Source organism: Uranotaenia lowii, unplaced genomic scaffold (genome assembly GCF_029784155.1).
Source record: "Uranotaenia lowii strain MFRU-FL unplaced genomic scaffold, ASM2978415v1 HiC_scaffold_44, whole genome shotgun sequence".
NCBI lineage: Eukaryota > Metazoa > Arthropoda > Insecta > Diptera > Culicidae > Uranotaenia > Uranotaenia lowii.
This window is the reverse complement of record NW_026598356.1, coordinates 47,362-67,666: the sequence shown is the minus strand read 5'-3', so window position 1 is coordinate 67,666 and position 20,305 is coordinate 47,362. Positions and strand designations below refer to the sequence as shown.

General features: G+C 34.6%; 1 protein-coding gene across 3 annotated transcripts in view; it reads right to left on the bottom strand.

The window, feature by feature from the left end:
* The window catches only part of LOC129760105 (POU domain, class 3, transcription factor 3-like), a 65,325-nt gene extending 50,747 nt beyond the window's left edge, over positions 1-14,578 (bottom strand). The window contains exon 1 of one of the 3 annotated variants that reach the window (XM_055757688.1): positions 14,158-14,578. The gene's annotated coding sequence lies outside the window, so the exon portion shown is untranslated. The remainder of the gene's footprint in view (positions 1-14,157) is intronic. The other 2 variants (XM_055757687.1, XM_055757689.1) reach the window with 2 other exon arrangements.
* Positions 14,579-20,305: the final 5,727 nt, after the last annotated feature.

Sequence of the window (20,305 nt, the reverse complement as noted above, 5' to 3'; positions counted from 1 at the left end):
TACGAGAAATGTTTCTATGAATATTCAGTACTACTGAAAAGAAAGAGGGGTTTACAATTTTTGGCATGAATTCAGAGCTTATCGAGGAAATGGAACCAAATTTGGCGTGGGAGTGCATTTGGATACGAGAAAAGGCAATATGTTTATTTGAGACTTCTTTTTTCTCCAATTAAAGATAAAGTTAGGGAACAGGGAGGCTCCCATGCAATTGTTTTGCATAAACCTAGAACTTATCTAAAAAAATGGAACCAAATACGACATGGGAAATCAACCTTCTGCCTTGCAGTGTGGAAAGGGGATATGATAGGGTTTTGATTGAGAAAAAAATGGGATCTCAACCTCTTTCCAGCAGTTATAGATCGGAAGGAGAAAGGAGGGCTTTCATACAATTTTATTGGCATAAATCAAGTAGTTATTAAGCAATAGAGCCCTGATAATATGGGGAGGTTGTTTGCGACTTATCAGACAAATGGAACGAAATGTGACGTTATTTAGATACTTAAAATGTGTCTGTAGTAGTTTGTGAGCCCTTACCGCATTGAAAGGGGACAGTGAGGAATTCATACCAGTACTCAATACATTCATTTTGGTATAATTAAAGAATCAATGTGAAGTTTATGAAAACAGAGCATAAATCGCAGATATTTGAAAACTAATTTAGAATTCAATAAGAAAATTTGATTAAATCATCTTTGTAGTGCAGTTAAGCGGTTGCTTTTGAATAATGTTAAAGTTTCATTTAAAATGAACAAAAAAAAATTAAATAATTCATAAGGAAACGGGAAGGGGAGCACCCAAACAAAAGACAATGTTTGCATAACTCGAAAACCGACCAAGCAATGGTAAAAAATCTATTGGGTACGAGGAATATTATTTAAATGGTTGGGTACCCCTCCCTCCTTCCATTGGGGAGATAGGAAGTGAAGAGTGGGGCTCCTGTAATATTTTTTGCGTAAACTATTTAATCGAGCAAATGGAACCAAATTTGGAATGGGAGGGTTTTGAATGCGAAAAATATTTTTATGATAGTTTAAGAACCCTCTCCCTCTTTTCAGTACGGTGAATGGAAGGGGGAGGGGGTTTCAAACATTTTTTTTTGCGTTACTTAATAACTGATCAGACACAAAGAAAAAAAAATAGATGAAGCAGGGTGGCCACAATTTCCCACATTTTTCCCGACTTTTCCCATAGGGTCGTACAAAATTCCCGTTTCACAAAAACAAAAAAAAATCATTCACAAAAGCTTATTTTTTTCTAGTGATTAAATTAAAATTAGTTTATTTGATAAGTAAATTCAATTCACAAATCAGTTAACTTTAGAATCTTATGTACAATCATGAGTTTTATTTTTCAAAAATCTCGTTTAAATGTGTGTTTTATAAACTTTGAAAAATCCTAAGCAATAAAATATGTAGATTGATTTTCAAGTCGTGATATCAGTTATAAAATATTGTATTGATTTTAACGTGTGAATTTAGATCATAAAATTAAGTGATTTTACATTTTATCCATACAACCGCAATATTCGTTTCTTTCTCCTTGATATTTCATCTGAAAACATTTCCTAAGTTTTTATATTAACAGGAGGAAAAAAAGTCGGAATTCGATCAGCATTTTCAGCATTTTTTCGAGAAACTTCTCTCAGGATGAATGTTTAACAAAAAATAAAAATACTATAAAAAAGAAATTTCAGTTGATAGTATGAATAATAACGATAAACAAAGTTTATGAACTGTGAGGAAAAGAATCAGAAGATTTTAATCCAAGGAACTAATTTCCGATTATCATGTTTGCTTTTGGAGTATTGTAGGGAAGATTCGAATTCTGTTGGTTCAAAATTTTCTTATGGCGATGGCACTCAGTTTAGCCTGGTCAAACCCAACCAAATATTCGTTGATAAAATAACTAAAGGTTCAAAATGTTTAATTTTTACATTAATTAGAAATAAGCTCTAAAACTCCATAATATGCCAAGCGTTTATTGGAGATTATTCGTTTAAAGAATTTTCTCTGACTTCACTTTATATGAATAATGGGTCATGACTAATGACTCATTCCAGCTTGACATGACTACTTTTTGGCAGGTTTTTTGGCATAGATTTCTAATTTTCCAGTAAAGAACCCCAACGATACATATAAAGATTATTAAATTCCCTATCCAACAAGCTTATTTTTGCCTTTTTTTTCGACTTGCGGTTCCAAAGATATTCAAGAAAAGCGAGACGTAACTTTTCCAAAATAAAATCGTAGAAGCCAAAATTATGGTCTCCTTCACATTTTGACAAAAAACAATCTGATAAAAATTATCAGAAAGCAATAACACATAAGATTTTGAACCAGATTACAGATAAACAATACGTTGTTTGACAAAAAAGATTTGCTCGAAATAAAAATACATGTTTAAGAAGACTGATCCTAAATGTTTGGCCGATACACTATACTGTGCTGTGAGGTGATCCTAAACTTTTAGTCGATACCCTAAGTAGCTATTTTATTCATTTTAAGTAAGTTGCAATTTTTGTGTTTGATGCGTTTTGATAAATATGGAATAAGAATTGAATTGCAACTGCAATTTTGAATCTTAGGAACTTTCCCTTTACAAGGATGTATAAAAGCAGTCGAGCCTTCGAAAGAAAAATCAATAAGTAGATAATTGTTTTCGACTGGTGAAATTGTACAACGGGGAAATATTTCAGTTTTTTCAGTCAATTCACGGAAACACCTTCTCTTCTTATTCCGACGTTTCGTTCTTTATTTGAACTTTTTCACAACAGTTAAAAACTTACAGAAAATTGTGTTTCTTCATTTGGAGGATCAATTACAATTAAATTCGCATACATACACTAACTGGACACTTTTAACCATTACAACGCTAGAAGATATCAAAAGAAAAAAACCTTAGTCGAAAAGCTTATTTTAATATTTAAAATGAAAATGAATGCCTAGAGCAAACTCCAAACACGAAAGAAAAATCTCAAAAACTCAAAAGACTTTGATCACTAGCTGGTTGCACTACCTGTGAAAAAGTTGAAATATAGAACGAAACGTCGCACATAGGAGTACTCTATGGAAAAAGTTGGCCAAAACCTGTTTTTCTCTTTAAAATGATTAAAAATCTTTTTTTCGTTGTTTTCATGTATACACAACTAATTTTTAACCAAAATTTCAAATTTCTTAATTTTGGTCTTTTTGGGTCACCCTTATAAAATGTTTGTTTTCAAGTAAATTCGAAGCAAACCAGCCGATCAGCTATCAGAAATGATGAAAAATACCATTTTTTAAACAAACAAATCAAACGCAATAAAAAACGTTTGTATAACACAAAGTAAATGCATGGCATGCTCGCTATCTGAAACAAAATTAGGGACAACAATCGCTCAAATTTTTAGATTTCAAAATAGAAAATAGCTCGAGTTCGCAAGTATGCGCACGATTTTTCTTTTGAAAATGTTTAAGGAAGTTAGAAGCATTCGTGTGCAATGTGAATTTTTTCCCGGCGGAGCCCGGAAGATAAACTACTAATTTGTAAAAAAACGATATAGGTTTGTTAAAAAAAACATTGCACTGATTTGTTTAGCTTCTCTACTACATGTGTTTATCAAGAAATGAACGCAATTTCAACCATAATTCATTGATCATATTCAAACTGAAGATTTGTAGAAGAAATTTTGGTAATAGTCACATTATTCTGCACTGAAAATAATAAAAAGGTAAAATTTACCGAGTTAGCAAAGGTGAACGCTCGTGAAAGCCAAAAAGGTAACTTCTACCTCTTCGAGGTGAAACAGTGAGGTAAAATTTACCTGAATCGAGGTTGGAAAAAAGGTACAATTCACCGAGAAAAAAGGTGAATCCAAAAAAGGTAAATCTTACCTCGTAGCGAGGTGAAGTTCACCTGAATTGAGCTCGATAAAAAAGTATAATTCACCTAGAAAAAAAGGTAAATCCAAATAAGGTAAAATTTACCTCGTAGCGAGGTGTAATTGACCTGTATTGAGCTAAACAAAACGGTACAATTCTTCTAAAAAAAAAGTAACTATTCGCCGAACCCGTTCATCGAGGTTAAGCTGTTTTGTCATTCTAGGAACAAGTTTTGCTTTGTGCCTTATATGTGAAAATCGGAATAGAATGGTAAGTGTTCTTAAATATCATTTAGTTGTGCTGGTTCTCGTCATAATACTATTGATTTTGTTTCAGATCGGCCCATAGAGCTTTGAGGTGTATTCCACGTCATCCTCCAGCCGGAAAAGCCGAACCTGACCGGATTAGTCGAACGGAGGAGGCCATGAATGTACGCAACGCAGGTGGATTCAGCGGCCATAGCGGCTCAGAAGAACGCGAAGCCGAATTACCAGTCCCTATTTATCTCCAATAAATATCATTTTTAAAAGAATTTTGTATTTTTTTTTAATTCTTATTGAAGAAAACTATCAAACCAACCAGCATTTACCTTTTAAATCAGTAAATGGGAAAACGGTATTATTTACTATTTTGCTAGGTGAAAAAGGTAAAATTTACCTTTTTGCGAAAAAAGGTAAAATTTACCTTTTTGCTAGGTTAATGAAAAAAAAGGTAAAATTCACCTCGCAAAAAGGTAAATTTTACCTTTTTTTTTGTTTTCCGTGTGCATGTTACGCAGTCTGTAATTGTACGTGTTTACACCAAATTTTGGAAGACAAAATTTATAATTTTGATACATCAATGTTTTGAGTTATGCCATTACAAACTCACTATACCGATGGTTTAAAATCGACAATACTAATATACAGCAACTATCTAACAACCAAAAAACCTAAAAAAAATAATTTTTCTCAAATTTTAATTTCGAGGTTTTGGCCAGGATTTGGGGTAAAATACTCCTGTGTGCGTCGGAATCAGAAGAGAAGGTGTTTTTGATACGTGAATTGGCTGACTGAAAAAGCCGTAATGTTTTCCCGTTGAAAAGTAAATATTTTATAAACAAAAAAAACACTAGATTTCGACGTTTCAAGCATTTTTAAGTCATTCGGCAACAAAATTCAAATTTTGAATTTTCCGATTTCATTTGGTTCCACCTTTGGTGATTTTAAGGGTAAAAAAAACAAAACTTTGAGCGCTTTGAAGCACCCCTAGATCAAGTCCGATTGAGCTAAAATTTTGAACAGGTCAATTTTATGGGCAAATCTACAAAGTTTATATGGACGTAATTAAAAGTTCGATCATTAAATTTTTCCCATACATCTATTGCCACCCTAATGTATACGGGATTGTACAGACTCCATTTTTTGGAGATATTATTTCCAACGGAAGGTTGATTCATTTGATTCTTGCCTCAATGTTGAAACCGACTTATTTCCGATGGTGCTATTTAGCGTGCTTTTTTGGCTTTCGACGAATCTAAGGCGTACTTTTCGATTATCACATAATCATCCTGAAATACTTGGAATTTGGTTCCCTTCAATTAAAATTATCTCCTGATACCTGTTATTTGTTGCCAGAACATGTAACGAATTTAATTCGAATTATATAAGTTAAAGTTTAAGTGAAACCGATCTTATCAGCAGCAAACCCAATTGACTTTCATCAACGATCTCCAGCCAGTGCAGTGGCGTGCGTTTGAATTTCGTCTGTCTGTCGAGGAGAAACCAGACCTTCCAAAAGCGATAAGCCGGTAGTTCGAACCATTCGTTCCCAAGGTGCTTGATCGAAGCGCTGCCTGGGCTGTTGATGAGATGCCATCAAACGAAAGGGTTTAAATTTATATCGTTGAATAATAACCTCAATTTTCACCGTTACGAAAAAAAAGACGGCGGAAAAATTAGCAACTGCATCAAGAACGCCCGAAATCGCTCACCATAATCATCACACATGTGCAACCACCAGCGAATGAACGAATGAACGGCATTAGCAGTAATAAAATAACATTTCGTGATAAAACAACTTCGCAATAAACCTCTCAAAGTCTCAAGTCTAGTCGAGCTAAACCGGAGGAGTGATAGGGACAGCTTCAGCTCACTCGTCAGCTTTGCTCTTCCTCGAAGTTAGCAAGTAAGTGCGCTTATCGCAATTAATAACCATTACATCAAAATTTTCCTGTGAGAAATTCAATCATTTTCTCTCCCTTTCTTCTTCGAGTGAGGGGGCAAAACTTTTTGAGAAGTACACACGCAACACGTTCCACTTGGGGTAGTAATTGCCTGGCAGTTGTTGGACAGAGACAACCCTCTTAAAACTTAAAAACTGTTAAGGGTAGGTTTTCCTCCGGGAGACTTTTTCGAAATTATAATCCTAAATTGAGTGCTTATCGCTGGCTGGCTCCAGCTGACATTATCACTGTTGTGCCTGTTTGCCCCGCACTGTAAGTGAACATGTGCAAACCCAAAGTGCTCCCCATGACAATCGATTTCCGTTTCACTTTTTTGCTGTTCGTTCGCTCAAATTTCATTAAGCCCCCGTGCCGCATTCTGGGCAGCTCTGAGAGTATACATGGACTTGGACACACCAAGCCCAAGCCAGAAGAGTAAAGAGTAATAAAGTTTATTTAATTTTTAATTTAAATTTCATTAAGAGCCCTATGTGTCCGAACGAGATCCTTCCCGGTTTCCTTTTTCCTGGTCGAGGGAATGTGCTCCCCGGTTGATCCCCGGGTTGCGTTTTGTGGGCAAAATATGCAAAAATATAAATTAAAATAAAAGCAGATAAACTTATTCTTCTGGCTGACTGGCTGGCTGGATGTTTTACTGCTGCTGCAGCCTGGGTTTGTTCTGTCTTTTTTACTGGTAACTGCTATTTTTGCGCAAACACATACACACTAACTCTCGGATAAGAGTGATAATAAAGAAGGAGAAAAAAAATGAGTTGGCGTCAGAAAGTGCAAGATTGCAGCAAACGGAACAGCCTGGAAGCAAATATGGATTCTCAGGGTTGTGGGTGCATTTGTTACAGTCAGTCTCAAAATGTGTACACTATTCAGGTTGTACAAAGTTGCTTCGTTTGCAAATGTGGATCCAGTGAATATTAAGTTGTTTTATGTGTCCAGATTCCCGATTGGGGAGAATCATAAAGGAAGGAAGCAGTCAGATTTAAAACTCAACAAATGTATGAGCAATTGAAAAAATAAAATCTTGCGTGAGCTTTCATTACGTCGTATGAAACAATCAGTTTTAAAGTTGAGTTCTTTTAGAAATGGGACTGTTACGAATGCGTGTATCTCAAAAACCATTCGTCTGATCGAAATACTTTCTATGAAGGAAATGAAGGTAATCTTATGATAATTCATGAAAAAAATTGATAAAATATTTATCGTTTTTAGTAAGTTTTTTTTTTATTTTATTCTTGATACCTCCTATCGGCCGGCGTACCCTTTTTTCAGTCATGATTTTGATCCCTCTTCTTTCAATTTCTGCAACTTTTCGGTTCAATAGGAAGTGTTTCTAAATGCGCATATTGGATAATATGCTCATACAGGCGATTAACGAAATGAATGATAGATCAACATATCCAATCAGTTCAGTGTGAGGGTAATCCGCGTTTGAAACATGGCATGAGAAAATTTTATTGTTACACAAAATTGTCCAAAAAATTTAAAAATTTAAACAAGATTTTGACTAGTCTTGTTTAAATATATTGAACTTTTTCAATCGTACGTACGGAATCCTAAAACAGAAATGTAAATGGTTTTTCTTTCTTATGCATCTGAAAATCAGATATTCAACAAATTGAAGCTTTAAGAAAAATTATAAATGTTAAGCTATTGGAATAAGAGACGGGTTTGAATGCCCATATCAAGCAGGTTAAATGCCTCTATCAAGAATAGATAAGTTATGATTTTTTTTAATTTTTTATCATTGAGAAATTTAATCTACGCTCTTATTACAATTTGACAGTGAAAATAGAACAGCTTAATAATGATCTGGTAAAAATATGATATGAACAAAATATTACCATAAAATATGACCATATGGCATCCCTAACTATGATTTACGCAAAAGAACTAGTGATATCTAAAATTTTGGCAAAATTTCAACCTTAACAGAAGGACCTGTTAAAAGTTTTTAACAGAAGGTTCTGTTAATAGTTTTTAACAGAAAAATTGCTCAAACGCACTTAAAACAAATTTTCTCTTATGTTCATAAAGTTTTCATACTCCTATCTGTTGGAATATGGGAGAAAATGAGTATTTTCCTTAATGTGCGCATTTAGCCCGCTTCTCCCCTAACTGTCTGATAACTGCAAAGTTCTTTTGAAGTCAAGAATGCCATAAAGATGGTAAAACAATACAATCGAAAAAAATGATGAAAAAGAATGATTTCAGGAAGATAAAGAATGTAAAGGGTTCGATCAAGCGTAACCCGAACCTTTCGATTGGGGAAGTGATTGAGAAGGTCAATTTTACTAACCGACCAATAAAATATACTAATTTCGTCAAAAATATTGTAATGGTCTCGAAAAGAGCTGTTTAGCAGGCATCTGAAAGATCTCTAGTGAAAACATTTTCGTTGTCAAGTCTCGTCCGCATGTTCCAGAGAACAACTAGAAAAAACGTTTGATAAATTAGATATCTCGACTTTACGTGGCTGACGATCTGTGAAAGAAGATGCCTCCAAAATCGATAGCTACCTTCTAAAACACTTCCATAGGTCCCACGATTTTGATACCTTGTTTTATCGTGCCATTGGGTAAAAACTGCAGTAGAGTAAAACAAAAGTCAACGGTTTTGTTTTTGTGTCGGATGAGGAAAATCTGACAAACTTGTCTTACCTTCAATAATAGAAAATTTTAAGTATCAAATAGAAAATGTCATAAAAAAAGGTTTTTTTTTTGTTTTGTCTGGGATAGTTTAAAAAAAAGGCTGGTTCAAAGTGTGCAATAGATCGCTGCAGAAATGAAATTTTGACTCCCATATGTTTTAAAGATATATTTCGAGTTTGCAAACATTAGTGCGAAATATGTAATAATACGATTGTTCCCTAAATAACCACATTTTAAATTATTATGGACATGTTTATCAATTCATCAATTTTTCATATTAATTCATCCAGAAAATTCCGATATGTTTGAAATAAAATATCTTCTCAGCAATCGTTTTAGCCCGTTTTTAAGCTTAATTTTTTGCCAATTTAAGAAAATAACAGATTATTTCCTAGAAAAAAATCAATAATAATTTAAATTTGAAAATTTTTATTTTCAACCTCTACGCTTTACCAGCTTTTAAATCAATTGTCTGATATACTTAAAATTTAAAAAAAAAATATTATAATTTTATAACATCGATTTTTTTTTGAGGTACAAGCTATGTTGGTTTACATAAATTTGAGGTCAAAAACCAAGAAATATTTTAAATTCAAATTTTTTATAACTTTCATCAGCTTCTCTGATGATTCTTTAATTAAAACAACCTAAACAAAATATAGGAGATGTAAAAATTTATAAATTTCAAATTTCTCATACAAAGCTTGCAGCGGTCTTGTGAACAATATAGAAGAATGTGTTGCATTTTTTTAGTCTTTGATGTTTTATGATAAGTTTGTTTTGTTGAAAAAAAATCTGGTAAAATAACTGAAAAGTGAAAAGTAGACATAATTTGTCACATTCAATAATTTGTAAAAACGAACACAAACACATAAAAGATGTGTTTAATGTTCCCTCGAAGAAGGAACATCTTACAAATGTTAAAACCATCAACTCACAGAAAGTGTACTATGTATGCCATGAGCGGGATTCGATCTAATGACCGACTAAATTGAACTCAAAAGTGTAGTGTTCCAACTATCGAAAAACAAAGATTCGGAATCGTTGAATAAAACTCCTAAAACCTGCGATTCCCATTCGATACAGAGTCGAATAACAAATAAAACTTCGAAATATGATCCATATTTTTTTCTTATACAATTCATGAACGTAAAAAATGGCCTTTTTTATATATTCTAGATCTGTGGTATAGGTAAACATTGATTATTTTAGGATTGTATTCCGTGGTGGTTTTGATTCAAAAATCTAACTTAAGTTGATTTTAGAATGTTGTTTTTCCAAACTGATGTTTTAATACAAATACTGATCCAAAAGAATTCTTAAGATCCTCTTCAAAGTTTTCTCTAGCTTTCGTGTAGCGAGAATGTTCTCGAATTTGGTTTTTTTTTTTATTTAATTTTCATCCGAAATAGCCTAAATTTCTCAATAAATTATAGTCATTTTTGATAGTTTCGTTCAATAACAATATTTGTAGAAAAAAACTAAAAATATCCAAAATTATAAAAATTATTTATGTTTCAAGTGGTTTTCTTCGGGATTTTTTTTTGTTAAATAATATTCGGATTTTGTCGGGATTGTTGGTTGCAAATTAAAAATCAGGTTCCTGCTATCAGAAAAAAAAATCTTCCAGATTTATCCGGCTCGAATAAGTGCAGGAAATCTGCGGAAGGGGTTCTTAAAATGGTGTTGGAATGTGTGTACTATAAATTATCGTAAAATGCAAATGAATACATTCGCAAAAAACTTCATGAGAACCACTTGTCAATTGATTTCATAGAGATTAATTTTATCGTATTTTCCAATTATTATGTATGGGAGCCTTCCCTGCCTTAGGTGGGAGGGACCCAAAAATTTACTACAACAATTGTTCACGCGAAAAATTTTACATCAATTGGTTTAGTGGTTTCTGATTCTTGAAGAACACAGTTTCAAAATCTATCTATTTAAATGTATAAAAAATCTATCTATTTCTCTAGATATTTTAGTAATGTATACTAAACTTCAAACAACGATAAAACGCTTTGAACAAAAACCAGACCTCCAATTTTTTTTATATGGTTAAGACTGTAATATTAACTTTCAAATGCAATCATCGATCAAATTTTCGAATTGCTCCATATCGTTGCTCAAAAAGAGTCATTTTTCAACACAAATTGCCTAATAACTTCAAAACAAATATTGATAAACCGTTTTCTACAAAAGATGGGCATGATGATTATCTACAATCTTGTCGAACAAATATTTTGGACAAAATATCACCCAGAAAAGATATGATAAAATAAACGGTTTTTTGTAGAACCGTCCTAACCTTATGAAAACAAAATGCCATTGATCTTTTATTTCAACAGATAGATGTTTGATGTCTTCGACAAAGTTCCATGAATTAATAGGTTCTTCAATATTGTAGAACATGGTAGGCCGATATTTTATCACAGTTAGGAAGTAAGTTTCATATCTCAGAAACTGTATGAACCACCCTAAAATAATTTAATTAAAAATGACCTCCTTCAGTTGTTGTAAAAGTTTGTCTAAGATATCAAATGCATAAAACTTAACTCTCATTATATATATTTAAGTTTTGTAGGCAATCTATCTTAACTTTTATACACAAAATACTAAAACGTGTCCAGAAAATTTCGTTACCGTGAAATTGGCCATAGAAAAGTTTTTTTTTCTTTTGTTTCGATTGTAGTCGTTTTACCATCTTTGTGGCATCCGGAATATCATCATTGCAGTTGTGATCAGTTATTGAAACATTTTAAAGAAACAACTATGTTTACTCTTGGGCTCATTTTGTGACAATATTCTGTTATTTTCAGTTAAACTTTCTAACGTTATTAGTAATGCTAAACAACACAAAATATGAAAATGGGGCCTAGGAATCAATTTTTTTCCAGTTTTACTTATTATGGGCAGGCATGTTTCGAGTGATTATATAGACTACAACATGCTACTCCTAAAGCTTTCCAAACTGATAAATGTTATTCTTGTTATCATAATCATAAATTTTATCTCCATTTGTGTTAACCATTGATTTGATGTTCGGTTTGATCAATCTGACCTTTGATTTAAGCACCATGGAGAGATTTCTCAAAATTCTGTGATGAACATTTTCTCAAAATTCTGTAAAATTACAGATTTTTCTGTAATTTTGGCAACCTTGTTCAGCTCAGGAGGCAACTTACTTATCAACTGAGCTATATCACAACACAAGTAGGATTGTTTAATCTCGGATCGATCTTTTGATGAACAATTTTTTAAACTCATAATTTCGATTTTTTGGATCGATTTTTTACCCAGGAAAAAATCAATTATTTAGATTGGTTTGTCTTATCTTGGTCTTGGAGTTTCCAATCCAGATCCAATTTTGAATGCCAATTTGTTAAAAGTGCCATCCGTTGGGTATCTAGTCGATATCGATACTTGAAATAAGTTTGGCATTTTTGTGGAATTTTAAGTCTGCCGATTTCGATATACTGATACCGAAATTATAGGGTCTTTTAGCCTTTTTTTCATGCATAACGCAAAAATTTCAGATTTTCCTGAATAAAATGCCCGCATTCACTTCTTCATGATTTTATTTCACCTGTTTCTCGGAAAATCATTCAGAAAAAATATGAAACACGTTGAATTTCACCTTAAATATTTCAAGCAAATTGTGAAGTAATGCTCTAATTTATAACTGTCTTGAGCTATTTTTCGGGTTTTTTAAGTAAAGAGGAGTTTTAAAACGTTCTAAAAAAAACCCCATAGTCGAAGGCGTTGAAAATATATTATTAGCAAAATTTGATTCCAAGTGAAAAAAGTTACACGTTGCAATACAAACGATTTAACGCATGTATAACACATAAAAACTATGACTATTTTCTACCTCGATTTAAGTGTAGGAAATTATTTTTTTTTGTTTTAAAGTTTTGGCTACTTTCAGGTTTATGATCAGACGCATTTTGCAGGTTGCAGGAAGACAATTTGAACCCAATATGTTTCTTGATTTACATACACTCTTTACGCTACTTGCAGAGCTTAAAAGATAATCGTATGAAACAAATTTCATTCTTAACGTTTTTCACACTCTCGCAAATCACTGAAAAATGTAGCTAAGAGGCTAAATTTAACTTAGGAACAACAAAAAGACCACTTGAATTTCATCACTCTCGAAAAAAATATTTGCAACGACGGCGGAAGAACCCAAACTTAGTGGTAGAACAAATATTGCGAACACTCGCTCGCCTTCTCCGGCGTCCATTAGATTAACATAAATTTTCGCCCATTTCTATCATTTTGTACCATCTCCGGCGGAATGGTCCTTCACGATGATAACTATTACCCGAGGAATGATTGTTCCTCAACTGGAAGCAGCTGGAAGTTCCACACACTCTTCACTACTTGATCCGGAAGGCCGAAAGCCGGAGGCCGGGAGGAAGTACTCCCAAAAAAAAAATCCAAATGTCTGCACTAGCTAGCTGGGTTCTGGTTTTGTTTTCTTTTGTATTTTTCCTTTTTTTGCCCAGAGTTGCTGGTGCCGATTTATTTCCTCTCCCTTCTGCTGTTGTTGCTGTAATGGCTCCCGCTATTCGTTTTTATTTTGGTCGGGAAATATTTACAGGAATGTCTATTTACTTTAATATCACTTCCACTCCACACAACCCACAGTACCAACTACCCCAGACCATATCCTCCTAGCTGTTCCTCCGGACGAAAAGGTATCAAAATTCACCACCCCTGTCTTGTTTCTAGGTTTTTTTCCTCTTGTTTTTGGTACTTTTGGTCTCGGTCTTTTACAGGGAGTTTTCCGACCTCCCGAACGACAGACCGACGGCTTTCCATCCGTGGTGGTTTACCAACAACAGACACGTGTTCCACGTGAAAAACTGCTGCTCCGAGGAAGGAAAAAAAACAACCGAAATGACTGTGTGGCAGTCGATGATGATTCCACGAAAACTCCACACACCAAAACCGTTTCGAGGAACCAGCGAAAAAAACAAAAAAAAACTACGGAATCACCGCCAGGATCAGAAGCCCACGAAAATAACAAATAAAAGTATGTAGGTAAGTATACATATATTTTCCAACATTCTTTTGATTGGTGGCAGACACACATACAACCGGGGGAGTCACACATACAGCGGCGTAGGAAAAATCGCTATTGTTATTAGTAGTGCACCGTTTCCCTGGTTCCACTTTTCCCCACATGAATCCCCATTTCAGCCCACTTGCCGAAGCACTGTCAAGGACCTCACAGTATTATTTGTGGTAGTAGTAACAGTAGCAGCAAGGAGGAAAATCGACAGTCAGATTTTCCACTGTATTTTTCGTTTGGTTTTCCAGTGCGATCACACTTGGAGATTTTCAGCAGCACTATCAAAACAGACTAGCCGGAGTTTTCCGATCTCCCCCACACACATCATCCCCCCTAACCAGTACACACCAGTAATTCACCTTGGGAATATTTTTCTCGAAGTTTATCCACTCTAAACGAACACCGGAAAATATCACATCGATTTCGGATCATTCAGAGACACTAGAGCCACAGAATGCAATCAATCGGCGCGGATACGCGGATCCATGAATCCTTTTTTCTCCCTTCGGATTGACACAGGGTTCTAAACAGTTTTCCCTTGGACGAAGCCACCTTAAAAAGGACAGCTCTTACTACCTCTAGTAGTATACACGAAAGAACGAAACCGCTCACTCCCTATTACTCGTCGTCCGACTGAGTCACACTACAGTACACCACGAATCAGAAAACGAAACGACACTACCGCAGGAATCGAATACCGACTGACTGACTGACTGACTGACTGTGCGACAGGGAGCCACAGAAAAAAACACGATCCGATCACGACGAAAGCTTCAAACTCACTGGAAAACCGTGTTCGGTATTCTAGGGTAACTAGCCCGAAACAACCAGTTCAACGCGAACGAAGCTCTCTCATTTTCTGTGTTTTTCTCTCTTCCCCTCTCTCTCTGCGAATGTTCTGCTGCGCTGCATGCAAAAGGCTTGAAGAAGACTTCAATTCGAATGCACTCTCACACACCCACCACCCGCACATTCAACTCAATCAGAAGAAGAAAAAAAGCTGGTTGGATGGGAAAACGATTCGGAGAGAGAAGAGGGAGAATCATTTCGCTCTCTGCGTTCGTTTCACCGATGATGAGTGATGATGATGATGATGACCGCGGCCGTGCCAGTGCAAAACCGGGAGCCCGGACCGAGTGAGTTCCTCATCACTCGATTTCGTAGTTAGTGAATGAGATTGGCAACAAGAGATGCCAATTTTATTTTTGTTTGTTTAAATTGTTGAATGATTTCTATAGGCTACAAGTAAATCTCAGTGCGGTTTGTTATCATTGACGAGTAACCAACATTTTCATCCGGCGGACGAAATTTTAGAAATGAGCAATGTCTGTGGCAACACTGCCGAAAATAATTCTGTACTTTTAAAAAAAATCTGACTTTCTGTGATTTCACCCAAAAATTCTGTGATGGTTTTCTGTGATGCTATTTTTTTTTATTTCATTATAAATTCATGATAAATTGGATCTTTTTAACATTTTACTTGGGAAAAATCAACTAACTTTACCAATCTTATCATACTTTTCTAAATCATAGTTATAAACCTAAATTTTGTATCGGAAGGAAAAATAATATAATTTTTAATCCATTCAAAATTAAAAAAAATCTGTGAATATTTTAAAATTCTATGTTCTGTGATCCAGATTCTATGATGAAAAATTGCTCAAAATTCTATGAAATAACAGATTTTTCTGTGATTTCGGAAACCTTGGTCTGTGAGCAAAGAAATTTTTTAGCATTTCTTTTTCATTTATAACAAATGTTTTCTTCTTCTTCTACCGCCAATATGGCCATAACTTGTATGCATCCTGGATAAAGAAAAACTTGCGTACGTCACTTTTCTTTTCAACATAGTATCTGATACATAGAATATGCATTGAAGATACTAATACGGCCAGGCCAGCCATGTGATGGAAAACGTCAAAGATTCAGAAACAAGAGAGGAATGAAGGGTAGAGTTCTCTGCCAAATGCTTCATAAGATTCTATTGGCAATGCCATGGACGTAGGAACGAATGGAGGTGGGGAGGGGGGTGGGGTGAATGTTAATCACCATGAAGTTTCAAAAAGCCAAGCGAACTATTCTTCTCTAACTCAAAATTTTAAATTCTTAATCAAGTTTTGTTAAAAGACTAAAATTATCCAAGTGTAATAATCTCGACTCAGAATTAAAGCCAAAACCCCAAAATCTTACTCCAGGTCCACAATTCTACCACAGTTTTTCTAAAATAATTCTTACATGTTGATAGAATGAGTCACGAATATCGAATTTGAATAAGATAAGATATACATACATACAGCTTGCCAGATTACCTATATGTTGCCCGATTTTGTTCATTCATAAGCAAAATCAAACAAAAATTTTTAATTGATTTTTGATACCATCCGGTGTTCCCCAAAGCAGTCATCTAGGACCGTTAATATTCATACTGTTCGTTAACGATTTATGTGACATGTTGACGTCGCATAAACTCTTTTATGCAGACGACCTAAAGCTTTTCCGACAAATTACATCACCGCTAGACTGCATCATGTTGCAGAATGATCTTGACGTTATTATGAGATGGTGCGGTTTGAATGGAATGTTGGTGAACGTCAAAAAGTGCAAAACAATGAGTTTATCAGGAACCCGTAACGTGCATCAGTATAACTACACCGTTCTCGAAACTGTTGACACAATAAAGAACCTCGGTGTTACCTTCGATAGCCGGTTGAGATTTCACACGCATATCACTACAATAACCGCCAAGGCTTACGCTATGCTTGGTTTCCTCCGTCGCAACACAATCCATTTCAACGACGTGTATGCACTTAAAACACTTTATTGTTCGATCGTCAGAAGTATACTTGAATACGCAGCTCCAGTATGGGCCCCATTCCAACTGACTTTGAGTCAATCTCTCGAAGGTGTCCAGCGAGCGTTTAATCGGTTTGCTCTTCGGAAACTTAACAGGAATCCCGAAGTCAGGACTCCCTATGAACATCGATGTAACCTGATTCATCTTGAAACGCTATCCCGTAGAAGGAAGTTCCTGCAATGTTTATTCACATTCGACTTACTGAGCGGCAATATTGAAAACAACGATCTCCTGGATTGCATAAATTTGTATGCTCCTACACGCCCGCTGAGGAACCAAATGCTTCTTTGGATTCCATCTCATCGAACCACGTATGGCTACTACAACCCAATAGACACATGTAACCGTTATTTTAATGAGTGTGTTAATATTTTTGATTTTGGTATGTCTAAGCAATCATTTAAAAATAGGTTAAGGCATCTCTTAGAACAATAAGTCTGTGCGAATCAATATTTTTTCGAAGACTAATAAATTGATTCTTTAGAGAAATAATAACGTATTCAGCGTTTAAATTTGTTGAACAATTTTCATCAAAACTTACATGAACGATTTTTTATAAACTTCAAGTATGATTTAAAATTTATTGATATGTTTTGATATTTAAAAAAAACAGGGTTTAAAGTACTTTTCTTCATGATTGTTTTCAAATAACTTCGATGTTGGCGGATATTGGGAAAAATAACCCGAAATTGTCCGATTTTAAGCGGAAAATAACCGGTAAGCTTAGGTTACGATAGTTCTGGATTTTGTGGAACCAAATATGCTAATAAACATCAAAATTGAATGTCTGATCGATTTCTGATTCTTTGTTCAATGTTTTTGGTCATTGAAATCCAGTTCGGATCATCATTGGGAAAAGAAACCTGATTCGAATCTTGGTTATACATTTGAAACCATCTGAACTAGATGCATTTTCCACATTCGAAACTCATTTCGGAATGTTGAAAATAATAAAAATTACAACTATTAAAATATTTCAATTTTAAATTCTTTTGCAGAATTTAATGTTAAGAAAGTTTCATAATGGTGATCCGAAATTAAAAGATCCAAAACAATTTTATCATCCGTAATTAGGCCGGAACAAATTTCAAATCCTTCTTTTATCACTCGGAGTTGGAACATCGCGAGAGGGGGGACAATAAAAAATAATGCGAAAAACAAATAAATTTGAAGAAATTGCACAAAAGCTTGTATGCAACAAAATTACATACTACATCATTGCACAAAACTTATAAATCAAGTAATTTTTTAACGAAAAATTCGATAAAATCAAGAATACACATGGTGAAATAACTTCCATCTTCCAAAATTTGTTTTTTGGTCTTGTAATCTTTCGGATACTTGAATTTTTTATCGAAATTTCCATGAAATACTTAAAACTTTAGGGGAGGGGTGACGAAAGAAGAAATTGATATTTGTTCCAGCCTTATCATTAGATTTACAAATTGAATTTCAAATTACCAACTGAAGAAAGAATTCATATTAAAAGGCGAAAATTCAACATTCAATAAGAGATTTCTGTTTGGGGATTTTGCTACAAATTCTGTATTGTTGGTTCATAATTAAACCTTAGATAAAAAATTCGTAGTCAGATTTGAAATTCAGATTTCAAACTCAGGTTCAAAAGGCAGGATTCAGATCCAGAATTCAGATTCAGATTCAGCTCGAAGTTAAGTTTTATAATCATACTAGCTGATCCCATACGAACTCCGTTTCGCTTTCAACTTGGAATATGTCATGAACAGTTTCTATGAAAGTCAATTGCCAAGCATTTTCCAGATTCATTGTTAAGTAATAATTGCAAAAATATTGGACGATCACTTCGTCTGTCGTCTGCTTCTAAATAAGAAATCAGGAATCAAAAACCACGTGAATAAATTTCGACTAAATCATTGCATAACAACGCCATTTGTATGGACGACCCCTTACGTCGACCCCTGGCAAAATATTTGACATCTGAAATCGATTGCCCGTCCCTGAAAACTACCGTGGCCAAATTTTCATCCCAATCCGATGTATAATAACGACGATATTTCAAAAATATTGAAAAGTTTATATGGACGACCCCCTTTGCCGGCCCCTTAAACTGAATTGAATACCTGAAATCCATTGCTCATCTCTCAAAACTCTCGTGTACCAATTTTCGTCTGAATCCGATGTATAATAACGACAATATTGCATCAACAGTGAATAGTTAACATGGACGACCCCTTTGGCCGACCCCTGATTTTAGTTTGGATAAGTGAAATCGGTTATTTGTCCCTAATAACTCCTATGTGCAAATTTTCATCCCAATCCGATGTATAAAAACGACAATATCACTAAGATACTGAAAATTTAATATGGACGACTCCTTTTGCCGGCCCCTTACACTAAATTGGATACCTCAAATCGATTGCACGTCACTCAAAACTATCGTGTATCAATTTTCATCTGAATACGGTGTATAGTAACGTCAATATCGCAAAAACAGCGAACAGTTAATATGGACGACCCCTTTGGCTGACCCCTTACACAAAATTTTACACCGAAATCGATTGCTCGTCTTTCAACACACTCGTGTGCAAATTTTCAACACAATCCGACGAAAAATAACGTCATTATCGTGAAAACAATATTTGTCTTGTATGGACGACCCCCTTCAGAAGGGGTCATCCAAAAATCTGAAAACATTTTTCATCCTTCCTGGTCCTAATGAGTATCCATGCCAAATTTCAGCTCTCTAGCTCTTAAGACGGCTGAGTCTATAGAGGACAAACAAACAAACAAACAAACAAACAAACAAACAAACAAACATACAGAAATTGCTTTTTATATATATAGACTAGCTGATCCCGTACGAACTTCGTTTCGCTTTAAATCATTGGTACGTCAAAATGAATTTAAAAAATGAATTCGAAACATTCTTTCGACAATTTTGGGGAAAAAATTCAACAGTGTTTAAAGTTGCTACTATTACTATCACTTGAAATTCAAATTAAACGGTTGATTGGCTTTATAAAAATTTATGTGAGAGTGTTTTCTTCTCGATCGGTTGCAAAATCTAGACATTATGGCAGAAACATGTACTATTTGTTTGTGTGCACGACTCTTTTGCTTGACCTTCACACTTAAATTGGTATCAATTAACTGCCTCCAACAAATCACTGAACTTTCAATGAAACCTTCTTTTACTGTCCCATGGCCCGAAATTCGATAATTGAAACCAAACCTCAAAACTCCCATGTGCCATTTTTTCTTTTCAAATTATATGTAAAATATCGTCAGGAAGTTTAAAAAAGTGAACAGTGAATATAGACGCCCCTTTCGCCGACCCTTGACACGGAACATGCTACATGGAGTCAATTGCTCATAGTTTATAACCCTCATCTGAACATTTTCATCTCAATCCGATGCATGATCACGACAATATCGCGAAAACAGTGAGCAACTAAAATGGACGGCCTTTTTTTTACCACGATTCAAAACTTGACACCTGAAATCAATTATCTTTTCTGTTAAACTCCCATGTGCCAATTTTCATTACAATTTTATGCTCAATCAAGAGAATATCGTAAAAACAGTGAGTCAAGATTTGAAACCTGAAAGCAAAAGAGCGTCCCTCAAAACTCCTATGCGGAAATTTTCATCGCAATCCAATGT